The 13224-nt window shown below is 38.8% G+C and overlaps 1 protein-coding gene across 6 annotated transcripts in view; it reads left to right on the forward strand.

Annotated features, from left to right (window-relative positions):
- Ncoa6 (nuclear receptor coactivator 6) overlaps positions 1-13224 on the forward strand; it is an 87750-nt gene that overhangs the window by 16604 nt on the left and 57922 nt on the right. For 4 of the 6 annotated variants that reach the window (XM_041670198.1, XM_041670202.1, XM_041670203.1 and 1 more), the window contains exons 2-3: positions 3769-3838; positions 12510-12611. The gene's annotated coding sequence lies outside the window, so the exon portion shown is untranslated. Of the gene's footprint in view, positions 1-3768; positions 3839-6476; positions 6504-12509; positions 12612-13224 lie in introns of those variants that run through there. The other 2 variants (XM_041670199.1, XM_041670200.1) reach the window with 2 other exon arrangements.

Here is a 13224-nt window from a genome sequence, read left to right on the forward strand (position 1 = left end):
TAGACCAGGCTGGCCTCGAACTCACAGAGATCCGCCTGCCTCTGCCTCCTGAGTGCTGGGATTAAAGGCATGCGCCACCACCGCCTGGCCTAAGTTAGCATTTTAAAAGCAAGAGACTCAGTGAGTACTTACTTGTCTAGCTTCTGGATCTGCTACTCCTGTTTAAATTAATCTTTGCAAAAGGTCACTAAAGGATTCTCTTGGGCCTTATATAACCTTAGTATATGATTCAATTCTTTTTCCTGATTCTTGTCCCAAGCATTCAAGGCTGCTGTATGACATTGGGACAATATGTATTCATTGTACATAGCTTGACTATCTGAATCAGCATAAGGGCCCTCACCAAGAATTTGATCTTGGGAGGCCTCAAAACCTCTGACTCTACCTTGATGTTCAAGGGTCTTAGCCTCTTCTCTAAAACTTCTTCCACTGTAACTGTGGACCATGGTCTAATACAGCTGAGACTGATTGAAGCCAATCATGTGGAGTAACTTTATTTCTTGAAGCCCTTGTCTTTACCAACTCCCTCACATGCGGTGAACGCATGCCATAAGATACAACTGCTTGTTTAATATCTTTTAGATCTCTCATATGTATAGGTTTGCATTTACATTCTGTATATCCTTTTGGGTATTGAGTATTTGCTGGCTTTCCAGCCGTAATAATAGAATAAGTAGCTAAGACTCTTGGTAAGTCATCTCTGACTCTGAAATCTTTACTGTTGTCTTTTACCTGTACCTCTTTTCCTTGCTTATCAGTTCTGACAAGTTCCTTGAATGATTCAAATCTTTTTTTTTTTTTTTTTTTGATTTTCGAGACAGGGTTTCTCTGTAGGTTTTTGGTTCCTGTCCTGGAACTAGCTCTTGTAGACCAGGCTGGCCTCGAACTCACAGATATCTGCCTGCCTCTGCCTCCCGAGTGCTGGGATTAAAGGCGTCAAATCTTTTTATCACTGTCTTTTATAAAGTCTGAATCTCTTGATCTGTGAATATTTCTAATGATTTCATCAAATAATTTCTGGTTCTTATTCTGCACAAGTTTTTATATTTTTCCATTAATGATATCTTCTCACCCTTAGAGATTATTTGGATGGAATGTAGATTGCCTTCCAGGAAGGATGTTCTATCTGCTAGCTTGTCAAAACTTTATAACAGATTTGTATTGTCAATTTCAACAGTATGAATCCTTTCAGATAATCTCTCACCATTTTGTAAGGTTTCATAATCCATTGACATGGTTTGAATTTTATCTGGGATATGAAGGTCATTATTTTCAATGGTATGAATCCTTTCGGCCAACTTCTCATTACTAGTCAGTAAAGTTGGTATCATTTCAAAAAGTTTCTCATTCTTGACTCTTATGAAACCATTTCTTTAAAGATAATAATATGAATTATCAAACTGATATCAGCTATGGCTTAGGGTGTATAAGTCCCAGGTAAGACATATACCTCTCCTAGAATTCCATCCATAATAGAAACAGAAAGATTATTAAATTCTTGGTTGGGGATATTACCTGCAATTATCTTAGGAATGGTTTACAAATTGCTAAAAAAAAAAAACAAAAAAACAAAAAAAACATAGTTAGCAGATGACCTACCTCTGTTAAAATCCTGGGTTAGTTGAGACTTTTTAAAGTGTAATAACAATGTGGGCCAGAAAAGCCTGTGGATTTTCTAAGCAGAACTCAAAACCAAACTGAATGGAATTTTATTTAAGAGATGCAGGTCAGGGCAGCTGTACAGCAATTGCACACAGGTTTCAGGAGTCAGGGGAAAATGTGGTAGCCACGTAGGAGCCACACACACACAGGGCTGGGGACAAGTAGCTGGACTGCTGGAGCCACAGGAAACTGCAGGGAGCTGCAAAAAGCTGTATGTGTGCCCCGTGGGGTGGGAGCAAGGATGGGCAAGGCAGGAGAGGAAGCTAAGCCGGGGCAGATAGGAGCTGGGAGCACTACTGCTTTTCCTTAACCTAGGTGGCTAGGTTTGGGTTTCAGTTCCTAGAAGTGGAATTCCAATCCCAGCTCTGGCCTGGGCTGGTGACTTTAAAAGGCCTCAGGCATACTGCTTTTTCATAAATTCATGCCACAAAAGTTGGGCACCAAAATGAAGCACGATTAATAAAAACTTAGAGGGAGAAATTGGGGTTCATCCTGAAGGTCAGAAAAGTAAAACAGCCATTCACTGACTCTTACCTCTACCTCAGTCCAAAATGCTACTTTTGCCTCCAGGAATCTCAGAATGAGACTGAGACTGAGAGCTGTCTCCTCCTGTTTTATAATCCTCTCTAGGGCTGGGATCAAAGGCATGAACTTCTCGGTTTCTGTGGCAACTAGTGTGGTTACTGGGATTAAAGGTGTGTGATAGCACTACCTTGTCTGTAAAGCTGACCATTAGGGCTATTTTAGCTCTGATCTTCAGGCAAGCTTTACTTATTAGAAAAATGAAATGTCACTAAAAGCTCATAGAAATTGTGTCTTGCCTCAGCTCATACAACTTTGTGGGAAGACCACAAGGAGAACTCAAGGCAAAGCCACCCTGGCATGATCAGCCTCTCTCTTTCTATATCACATTGTGTGTTAGTGTAGCTGGTGCTAGTCAAAGTCAGATGTGGTGGCACACACCTGTAACCCTATTACTTGGAAGGCTGAAGTGGGAAGAGTAAGAGCTTTAAGCTAGCCTGGGCTACACAACTAGGTTCTGTCTAAATAAATAAAGCTATGTTATTCTGAATATGGACACCAGCTGATCTTAGTATTTGAAAAATGCATACCAAGGTTAGGAAATGTTTACATGGAGTCTAGGCTTTATTTCATTTCCATGTATGGGTGGCAAAGTAGCTGAACTAGGGCACAATTGTGGGCTTGGAATATCTGTATTTCTATTTATTTGTTTCTTTGTTAGTTTTTGCAGTTGTCATAAAATAATTATTTCAGAATATAAAGTAAAGCCGGGCGGTGGTAGTGCATGCCTTTAATCCCAGCACTCAGGAGGCAGAGGCAGGCAGATCTCTGTGAGTTTGAGGCCAGCCTGCTAGTTCCAGGACAGGCTCAAAGAAACCCTGTCTCGAAAAACCAAAAAAGAAAAAGAATATAAAGTAAATGCTAAATTAAGATGTATGATGTTATCAACGTATTTATAATTTTAAACAGAAGAGCACTGATATGGACTGTATGGACAAGCTGGGACAAATCAGCTAACTAGTGAGACTCCAATGCATGATAGAAATCTTTTAGAATTTCTATATTTTACAAATACATGCAGCCCTTTCTCTCTCTCCCTCTTCTTTCCTTTCCCCTTCTCTCCCTTTACCTTCTCCTGTGCCCTTTCTCCTTTTCTCTCTTTTGAGATAGTCTCAAAGCAGTTCTCAGGCTAGCCTAAAATACATTGTATAACCCAGGCTGTCCTCAGTGTGTCTGTATTTTAAGGATGTTGATTGAAATATAATATTCATTAGGAAAAATGCACAAACCATAAAGAGCATGACTTATAAAATGAACTTACCTCTATAAGTAACTATTATACAGCTGTTTTGAAAATACCTTGAACATTCTTTCTGATAATAAAGTTTATTTGCTAAAAAGACCACTGTACTAAGGGACTATTTACCATTTCTTTTACACCTCTTTCTAGAATAAATTAACAAAAATAGTAATATATGGAATTAGGCTGGTCATCAACATTTACTTAAGATCTGTTTACTGGGTTTATTTAGTCTTTTCTGATGTTTCTCTTCTTCTTCTTTGTTCTTTCCCCCTTTTGTCTAGGTCCTGGGAGGAATGGAGAGGGGTCCTATTGACTACCTTCTCTGAAAGTGGTCAGAGAGTTCTTAAACAGGTCTGTCAAATCTGGAATACAAATAAAAGTTGGATTTTTTTTTAAAGACTTAGTTTCAACTAAAAGGATTGAATTAAGAATAAACTTTTAGGTTTTTTTTTTTTTTTGTCACTACAGTTAGGCAAGCATTAAACCACTGACCTATCTCTGGGTCCATATACTTTACTCAAAAATTTTAATTTATGATACGTGTATGTATGTGGTAGTATGTGAATGCCATGGTGTATGCATGGAGGCTGGAGGTGGGAGTTATTGCTCTCCTCCTACCATCTGAGTTTCGGGGAGATTGAACTCAGATCATCAGGGTTGGCAGCAAGTGCAGCTGTTTTCTTTACCTGCTATGCCATCTCATTGGCTAAACTTTACCGTTTTAAACGAAGTTATTTTGACCTCAGTTTACAACAAAATATTTTACTTCGGTAAGCTGCATTTGGCATGTAGGTTTACTAGTTACCTGTTTGATAGAAAAGCATTTGGCCATGTGGGGGTCAGCCTATAATCCCAGCACTTGGCTGAGGCAGGAGGATCGTGAGCCTGGGTACATACTGAGTTCCGGGCCAGTCTGTACTACATAGGAAGACCATGTCTCAAAAAAAGTCACCACCAACAGAGCATGTTGAGTCATGTCTTTATCAATTGTGTCAAATATATGAAATACAGATGAATTTTTTATTGGTTTTATGGGAGGAATCAATAATAGATAAAGAGGTGAACTTACCAGCTGTGTATGATTTTGGAAGTGAATACAAGCATAGATAAAATGTCCAAAGTCAATTATTTATTTGCCCCTTTCTGATGGTCTTAGAATTCCCAACAAGCTGCCTTACTGGTCTCAGAAGGTCTAGTGTCTTTGTCATCACCAATCAGCTTTATCATTATGCAGATACAAACTTGTCTTTACATTGGAATCCCCTGGTATTCTTGAGTTTTTGATCATCGCCTGTGCCCATTTTTAGACACAGTAATCGGTTCAAATTGTTGATCTTTTTATTTTACTTATAAACACATGCCCATATAACTTTCATGCCTTCACATACCTCCCACCCCCATCATTTGCCTTTTCTTTCATTGTGGTGCTGGGATTTGAAGGGAAGGCCTTGCTTGTGCTAGGTGAGAGAACTCCCTCAGCCCTGAGATTTGCTTTTCTGTTGGTGATAATGATAGCAGGTGGGTTTTTTCCCCCTTATATTGTCATTTGTTTTAATTTCCTGCCTTTTTTCTTGCAGAATTTTGTTTTGTTTTGAGACAAGATCTTACTGTGTAGCCTTATCTGGCCTGGAACTTGTTTTGTAGATCAGGCTGGCCTTGAACTCCAGCCTCCTGAGTGCTAGAATTAAAGGTGTCTGCCACCATGACCAGCCATTCGTTTGTATTTGTCAGTCTTAGGGGGTTTTAGATTTTGAGTCATTAAATAAACCTTTCCCACTTGAAGTTACAAATATTTGTTCTGTGCTTCTGTAATATTAAAATGTAGAGTTTCATCTATTGTATTTGAAGTTCTTGGTCTGTTTGGGGTTATCTTATTGTGTAGCAGGAGAAATTCAATTAGTCTCCCATCCACTTACATAAGTTTTCATAGTAATTTAACTATTGAGAATATGACATGTGTCAATGTTCATTAATGCGCATATATTGATTGCATGTATGTTGTCTACGCATGTGGAAGATAGAGCATAGCAATCTTCTCTCCTAGAAGCCAGAGAGGACTTTGGATGACACTCTCCACCTTATTCCTTTGAAAAAAAAAGCCTCTCAGAACCTGGAGCTAGACTGGTAGCCAGCAAACCACAGTGATCCCCATGTCCACCCCACTGTGCCGTTAGAGTACCTGTGCACACATGGCCGTGCCCAGCTTTTCATATTGTGCAAGGGATTTGGATTCCAATTCTTGGCCTACATAGCAATGACTCTCTGTGTGTGGAGGCTGCTTGTTCATTTACCGGCCACCCAGACCCAAAATAATCACACAGAAACTATATTAATTACAACACTGCTTGGCTAATAGCTTACTCTTCTTTTGAACTAACCCTTACTTCTTAAATCAACCCATTTCTATTATTCTGTGTATCTCCACTAGGCTGTGGCTTACCAGTGCCAGCATGTTACTCCTTCAACAGCTACATGACGTCTCCCATCTCCCTGATTCCACCTTCTTTTCCCCTCTGTCTCTGGTTGGAATTCCTGCCTTGCTCTATTCTGTGCTGCCATAGGCCCAAAGCAGCTTCTTTATTAACCAATGGTAATAAAATATATTCACAGCATACAGAGGGGAGTCCCATATCACGTCTCACTCACTGAGCCTTTCCCCAGCCCTTATTAACGTGTTTTAATCTGATAGGACTTAATTCCATTCTCTATTCTGATTTTTCAGTTTTCCTACAAACCTTAGAATCAGGTTGTTTTATATTATAAATTATTAAGTTATAAATTAAATTATAAATTCACACATGTGAATCCTCACCTATGAGGGTACTTACTATTTTATCCATGTCTTAAAAAATTTTGTCCTTCATGAGTATTTTTAAAAATTTTTATGTATACAAATATTTTACCTTCCTGCTTGTATGTATTTATGTGCACCATGTATGTGCCAGGTGCCCAAAGAAGTCAGAAGAGGGCTTCAGATCCCCTGGAACTACAGTTGTGGATGACTGCAAGCCACCATGTGAGTGCTTGGAATCAAACCCGATTCCCCTGCAAGAGCAACAATGAGCTATCTCTTCAACCTCCTTCATAAATATTTTTAGGTTTTCTTTTTATATCTTGACCTTCCTTTTTAGTTATCTTAAAATTTTTAACTTTCTTGTCACTACTAAAAATGAGATCTTACCCCACATGTTGATAATTACATAGGTAATAAATGCTGTTTTTCTATATATTAATTTTGCACCACGCTGCTTTGCTAAATTTTATTATCTGTCCTTTGCTTTATTTTCAAGTATACTAGTCTGTCATTTTCATTAGTTTTATATTCTTTCCAATTTTTAACCTTTATTTCTCATTTCATTTTACTGATTTTATACATCTCTGCTCCTGACTTCACTGATATACTCTCCTCCTCCATAAAGCTGCTGCTGACTCATGCTTGTTTTCTGTGTGTGGTGCTTCTTCCTTGAATTACACACTAGCCCTCACTTTTGTGCTGAGAAAATAAATTTTTATCATGTTAAGGAGACTTTTTTTTTTTTTTTTTTTTTGAGACAGGGTTTCTCTGTGTAGCCCTGACTGTCCTGGAACTAGCTCTTGTAAACCAGGCTGGCCTTGAACTCACAGAGAGAAAAGCAGGGGTGGGTACTAGGGAAAATAAGTTTAGTGGCAAAATAAAATGTGTGTATAAAATCCTAGATTTAGAACCCAGTACTGGGGACATGGGTAAGTTACATCAGTGGAGATGACCACATAACATCTTCCCTCAGTTTCCTGATACCAAGTTTGCTTTGAATTCTAATAACAGACTTCACTTGGCCATGTGCATTATTATTCTTTTAAAGAACTACCAGATTCTGTTTTGAATTTGACTTAAAAAGTCTTACACACCAGTGTAATTAGGTTGATGTGTAGCTTTCTGCCTCCGAATCGTGTTGACTTTGAGTGTTTATATTTACTTCATAAAGTGAATTGAGGGGCTGGGAAGATTGCTTATTCAGTAAAGGTGCTTGCTACCAAGCCTGATTAACTGCATTCAGTCACTGGGACCCACAGAGAAGTGGAAGGAGAGAACCGACTCTGAAGTCGTCCTCTGATCTCCATGTGAGCACAGTGACATGAGTATGCCCACATACATGTAAAATAAAATAAATGTAATTTTACAAAGAATTGAAAGTTTTCCTGTATACTCTGTTCGTGTGCTCTGGAACAACTTCAGGTCATTAGATTTCTGTGATCTGTAAAGTATTGTTTTTCATTCCACTTGTGTATGGTGCTTAGGGGTGACTGGGATCCTGTAGGTGGTCATGGTGGAAGCTTGAACTACGAAGAGGTGAGAATGAAAAATCTGGTTCATATTGACTTGGTTCATCTGGATCAAGACTTCAGGGAGTCTGATACCAGGTGGTTTATTCCCAACTAATTGAAATACATTATAATTTGGGGAAAAGTTTCCTGGTTTGATACAATCCCTGGAAGGAAAATAATTACATTGAAACTTAACTCAGCTTAAAGGCCTAAGGGTTTGGCCTGGTTTTAGTCATACAAATAGCATAGAGATCATTTAGGCAGCTCTGGTCCTGGTTGTGGGAACCTAGGGGGAGTCCCTGGCTGTACAGAAAATACAAGGGCCATTTAGACTACTGGGTATCTCTGGTCCTGGTTGTAGGATTTGGGGGAGCCCCTGGATGTGAAAGTCATTTAGATTACTAGCCAACTCCAATCCTAGTTGTAGGAGCTTGTTATGACCTGGCCCAACAGATAATGCAGATTACCAGGTTATTAAGCACTTCCAATTCCCAGCTTTCTGAATGGAAAAAATAAGTTTTTCTTCTTTCCCATTGGGAAGATAATCCTGTGTACTTAACATTCCTGGTTTCCCTGGAGATCTGTGGGCTCAAGGACCTTTGTGTTGAGCTCTCAGCAAAGGAAGTATTAAAATATTTACCTTGTAGCTGGGCGTGATGGTGAATACCTTTACAGGTGGATCTCTGAGTTCAAGACCAGTCTGGTCCACATAGTATGTTCCAGGATAACCAGAGCTATACAGAGAAACCCCGTCTCAAAAAAAAAATTATATTATGATGAACAAAACCTTGACCAAAGTAGTCATCAATTCTTTTTCAATTTCTTTGTCTTTTTTGTTTCTTTCCTTTTTCAGTTTTTCAGGACAGGGTTTCTCTTTGTAGCTCTGGTTGTTCTGGAACTCACTCTGTAGACCAGGCTGGGCTCAGACTCACAGAGATCCTCCTGCCTCAGCCTCCCAAGTACACCACCACCAGTTTGTTGTTTTCTTTCTTTTCTTTCTTAAATCAACTAGTTATATAACTATTTTAAAAAATATTCTTCCAATATGAAAATATTTGAACTGAGCATGATAGCCCCTACTTGTAATCACAGCACATGAGGAGGTGAGACCGGAGGATTGCCAGGAATTCAGAGTCAGACTTGGCTGTAGAGTACTACCTGACTTACATTTTTAAAAACATTATCAATTTTCCTATTTATTTTTATTTATTTGAGATAGAGTCTTATGCAGTGCAGGCCTCAGACTCTTCCTTGTAAGACTGGCCTTGAACTCTTGATACTCCTGCCCTACTCTCCCTCTCCTCCCTAGTGCTGAGATCACTAGCTTGAACAGCTAGACCTGTCCATTTCTGAGGCTGGTTAGCTTGTTTGGTTTTGTTTTTCAAGACAGGGTTTCTTTTGTAGCCTTGGCTGTCCTAGAGCTTGCTTTGTAGACCAGGCTGGCCTAGAACTCATAGAGATCTGCCTGCCTCTGCCTCACAAGTGCTGGGATTAAAGGTGTGTGCCACCACCTCTGCTTGGCTTCCCTTTAGAGTTTAGTGAAGAAAGGGTCTTGATGTGTAGTTCAGAATGGCCTTTAATTTGTGCCACTCTTGCCTCGGCCTCCTTCAGGCTGATTGCAGGTGTGTCCTATCAATGTATGTTCTTTTTCTGTTTTCTAATTGAATTCTGTTTTATTAATGTCTCATTTTGTTCCCTATTAGATCATTTTAATGTTTTTTTCTAACTTTGAGTCAGCTATTTAAGTCATTTATTTACTTCCTCTTACCCCTCTTGTAGATATTTTATGACTATGAATTTCTCTTTTTTCAAGTTTAACTTTCTATTTTTATTAGCAATCAAAGGAAAAAATACATCAAAGTGTCTCTTTTTCAGCCATTTACTCAAACAAAACAAACAGGAAATCCTTTCAGCTTTGTGATACTCTAATTTTCCAATTCAAGCAATTATTAACAGGAGCTAGACAGATGATTCAGCAGTTAAAGAGTAGGTACTGCTTCTGCAGCAGACAGATAGTCTCGGCATTCATGTCAGGAATCACAACGCCTGTTTCCTAGTTCTAGGGTATGTGAGATGCCTCTTCTGGCCTCCAGAGGTACCGCACTCACGTACATTAAAGATAAATACATAAAGTAAGAAATTAGAGGCAGCAGTATCTCAAAATTGCTAGACAGCAAGACTCTGCTCACTCATAAGTATACATAATTTAATGCGAAATGCCTAAAAGATCATAGTTGATATGAGTAAGTCTAGTTCTTACCTTTCAGTCATGGAAAGCATAAGGCACACTGATCAGTTAAGAAAGTAATCAGTTTGGGGATGAGAGATGGCTCAGCAGTTAAGAGCTCTTGATTTAACCGCTTTTAGCCAGAGTCCAGTTCCTAGCATCCATGTCAGTTTTAGGGACTGGATACCCTTCTTTGACTTTATGATCACTGGAACACACATGTGCATACAAACAGAAACATAAGAACATAAAGAATAAAATAAAGCCGGGCGATGGTGGCGCACGCCTTTAATCCCAGCACTTGGGAGGCAGAGACAGGTGGATCTCTGTGAGTTCGAGACCAGCCTGGTCTACAGAGCTAGTTCCAGGACAGGCTCCAAAGCCACAGAGAAACCCTGTCTCAAAAAACCAAAAAAAAAAAAAAAAAAAAAAAAAGAATAAAATACATCTTTCAAAATTAATCAGATTGGTCAAAGAGGGTATGAGAGATGATTCTAGCAGAAATGTTTGAAAAGCAATATGGGGTATTGCTCAGTTGCTTAGCATACATGAAATCCTAGATTTCATCTCCAGCACTACATAAATCAGACATTGTGGTTCATCCTATAAACCCATTAGGGAAGACCAAAAGTTCAGGGTCAGCCATTTGTGGTGGTAGCACATGCCTTTAATCCCAGCACGCAACAGGAAGGTGGACCTCTATCAGTTCAAGACCAACCTGATCTTCATAATGAATTCCAGACCAGCCAAGGCCACAAAGTGAAACCATGTGACCAAAGAAAGAAAGAAAGGAAGGAAAAGAAAAGAAAAGTTCAAGGCCACCTTAGGCAATATACCTTATATCTCAGAGACAGAAATAGGTTTAAAAAAACAACAAGAAAAATCTTTGGTTTGGGTCAATAATGGGAATCTGTAGCCTGAAAACAGAACCATGCAAGTGAGGCATGATGGTACGAATCTGAAATGGCAGCGTTTCTGAGGTAGACGCAGGAGGGTCAGAAATCCAAGAACAAACTCAGCTACATAGAAGGTTTGATTGAAGTCAACCTTCCAGATTCAAGTGGGGGCCATTACTTTAAAAATAAACAAGGCAAGCTGGTGCTGGTGGCATGTGCCTATAATCCCAGTACTTGGGAAGCAGAGGCTGGGGGGTCTCAGGGAATTCAAGGCCAGCTTGGTCTACAAAGCAAGTTCCAGGATAGCCATGACTACACAGAGAAACCCTTCGTGAGTCTTGACAATCTTTGCCATTTTGTCCACTCGAATACACAGATGAAACTTGCGTACCCAAGGACTTCTGCTCACTGCCACCACCCACAGAGGCACGACTGTGAATTTCTTCCTCTCAACTTGCCTGTATTCTTTGGTTCCTTTATGTAGTATTGATTTACAGTTTTCTAGAAATTTTGAATTTTTGCTTGACATTTTTTTCTTAACCTGAATCCATAGGTTTTGCTGCTTCTTTAAGATGGAAAGACTTGTTTGTTGGTTCTATCTTGAGTCAATCATTTTAGTGCACTGTTTATTAGAGTATTTGAGCACTCTGTTATTTCTTTGGATGTATTGAGATTTTTCCTTATGGTCTAACTTTAAAAGTACTTTTTTCTTGAATTAAAAAAGCAATTAAAAATAGTTTTTCTTACCAACTACTACCAGTGCATATCCATATAAAATGTCAAGATTATAAAATCAATATTGAGCTGGCAGGATAGTTTCTGAGGGTAGGGACACTTGGCCACCAAGCCTGATGACCTAAGTTCAGTCCCCAGGATAGTAGAAGAGAAGAACTGATTCTCACAGGTTGTCCTCTGACCTCTGCACACTGTGACACATGTGTACATATGTGCACACACACTACATAGATATTTTAAAGATTTTAATCAGTATGTGGCAATAACAAAGTTATAGCACCCCAGTTAAATATGTTAAAGTCTAATATTATCTTGTTAAGATGGGTAATTTTTTTCTGAAGCATGCCAAAATAATAAAATTTCCATGTTTAATTTATATGTTTGCCATAAAGAGTGCTTTACAATTTAAATTAAAATTTTAATTAAAACTATGATATTGTGAATAAAATAGGAAAAGGCAATTATACTTTATGAAGTTTAAAAATCAATATTCTGTTAGATGATGTGAGTCTAATATTCAGTGTGAATAGAAAATAATTCTGTGGGGCTGGGCAGATGCTCAGCAGTTAAGAACTCTACTGCTCTTCTAGGGCACCTGGGTTGGGTCCAGCTCCCATGTGGTGGCTCACAACCATCTGTAACTCTTCTGGCCTCCAGAGGCACTAGACACATATATGTTGTACATATATAAATGCACACAAAACATCCATACACACAAAATAAAGAAATCTTTAAAAACTTATACAGAGGACAATATTTTGTATTTTTTACCCTGATATCTTTATAATACTGTGGTTTTTCTTTCCTCTCTTTTTTATTTCTCTCTCTTTTTTTCTCCTTTTTATTTCCTTTCCTAAAGAATTCTGATTTGGCTGCTACTTTGAAATACAAGCCCAAAAGATGCCACCTTGTTTGGACTTAGAGGATGACCTGGATAAGTGATAAAAATTAAGACATTTTGGTAAGTGAAACTTTATGTAAGACAATTTGTTAAAAAGTCCATTTTATATGTATTGTGTGTGTTTTCCCTCATGTACGTGCACTACATTCATGCAGTTCCCATGGAGGCAAGAAGAGGTTGACAGATGCCCTGGAACTGAAGTTACAGACAGTTGAGAGCCTCCATGAGATTCTAGGAATTGAACCTGGATTCGAGCCAGTGCTCTTAACTGCTGAGCCATCTCTCTGATTTCTTTCACAACATGTTATCAGTATATAGAGAATCTGCTGATTTTTATTTGCATGTGTGTTTATGAGTAGCCATGGAATCCAGAAGAGGATGTTAGGTTCCACTAGAACTGGAGTTATAGGCAAGGTTGTGAGACACCTGACATGGGAAGCAAGCTCCAGTCTTCTACAGGAACACTAAGCTGCTGAGCCATCTCACTAGTCCTGCTACTAGTTTTTCTGTAAATTTTGTATATCTAATTTCTTATGGAAAGTATTTTCTAGCCCTACAAACTTTCTGGTGAGGTCCTTAGGGTCTTTTAAGTATATAATCATATCTGTATACAGAAGTGATTTGACCTCTTCTTCCTTATTTCTATGCTTTTTATTCACCTCCTGTTAAAGAA

The sequence above is a fragment of the Microtus oregoni genome, unplaced genomic scaffold (genome assembly GCF_018167655.1).
Source record: "Microtus oregoni isolate MIOR12 unplaced genomic scaffold, Mior012 000020F_ref0000438, whole genome shotgun sequence".
In the NCBI taxonomy this organism is placed as follows: domain Eukaryota; kingdom Metazoa; phylum Chordata; class Mammalia; order Rodentia; family Cricetidae; genus Microtus; species Microtus oregoni.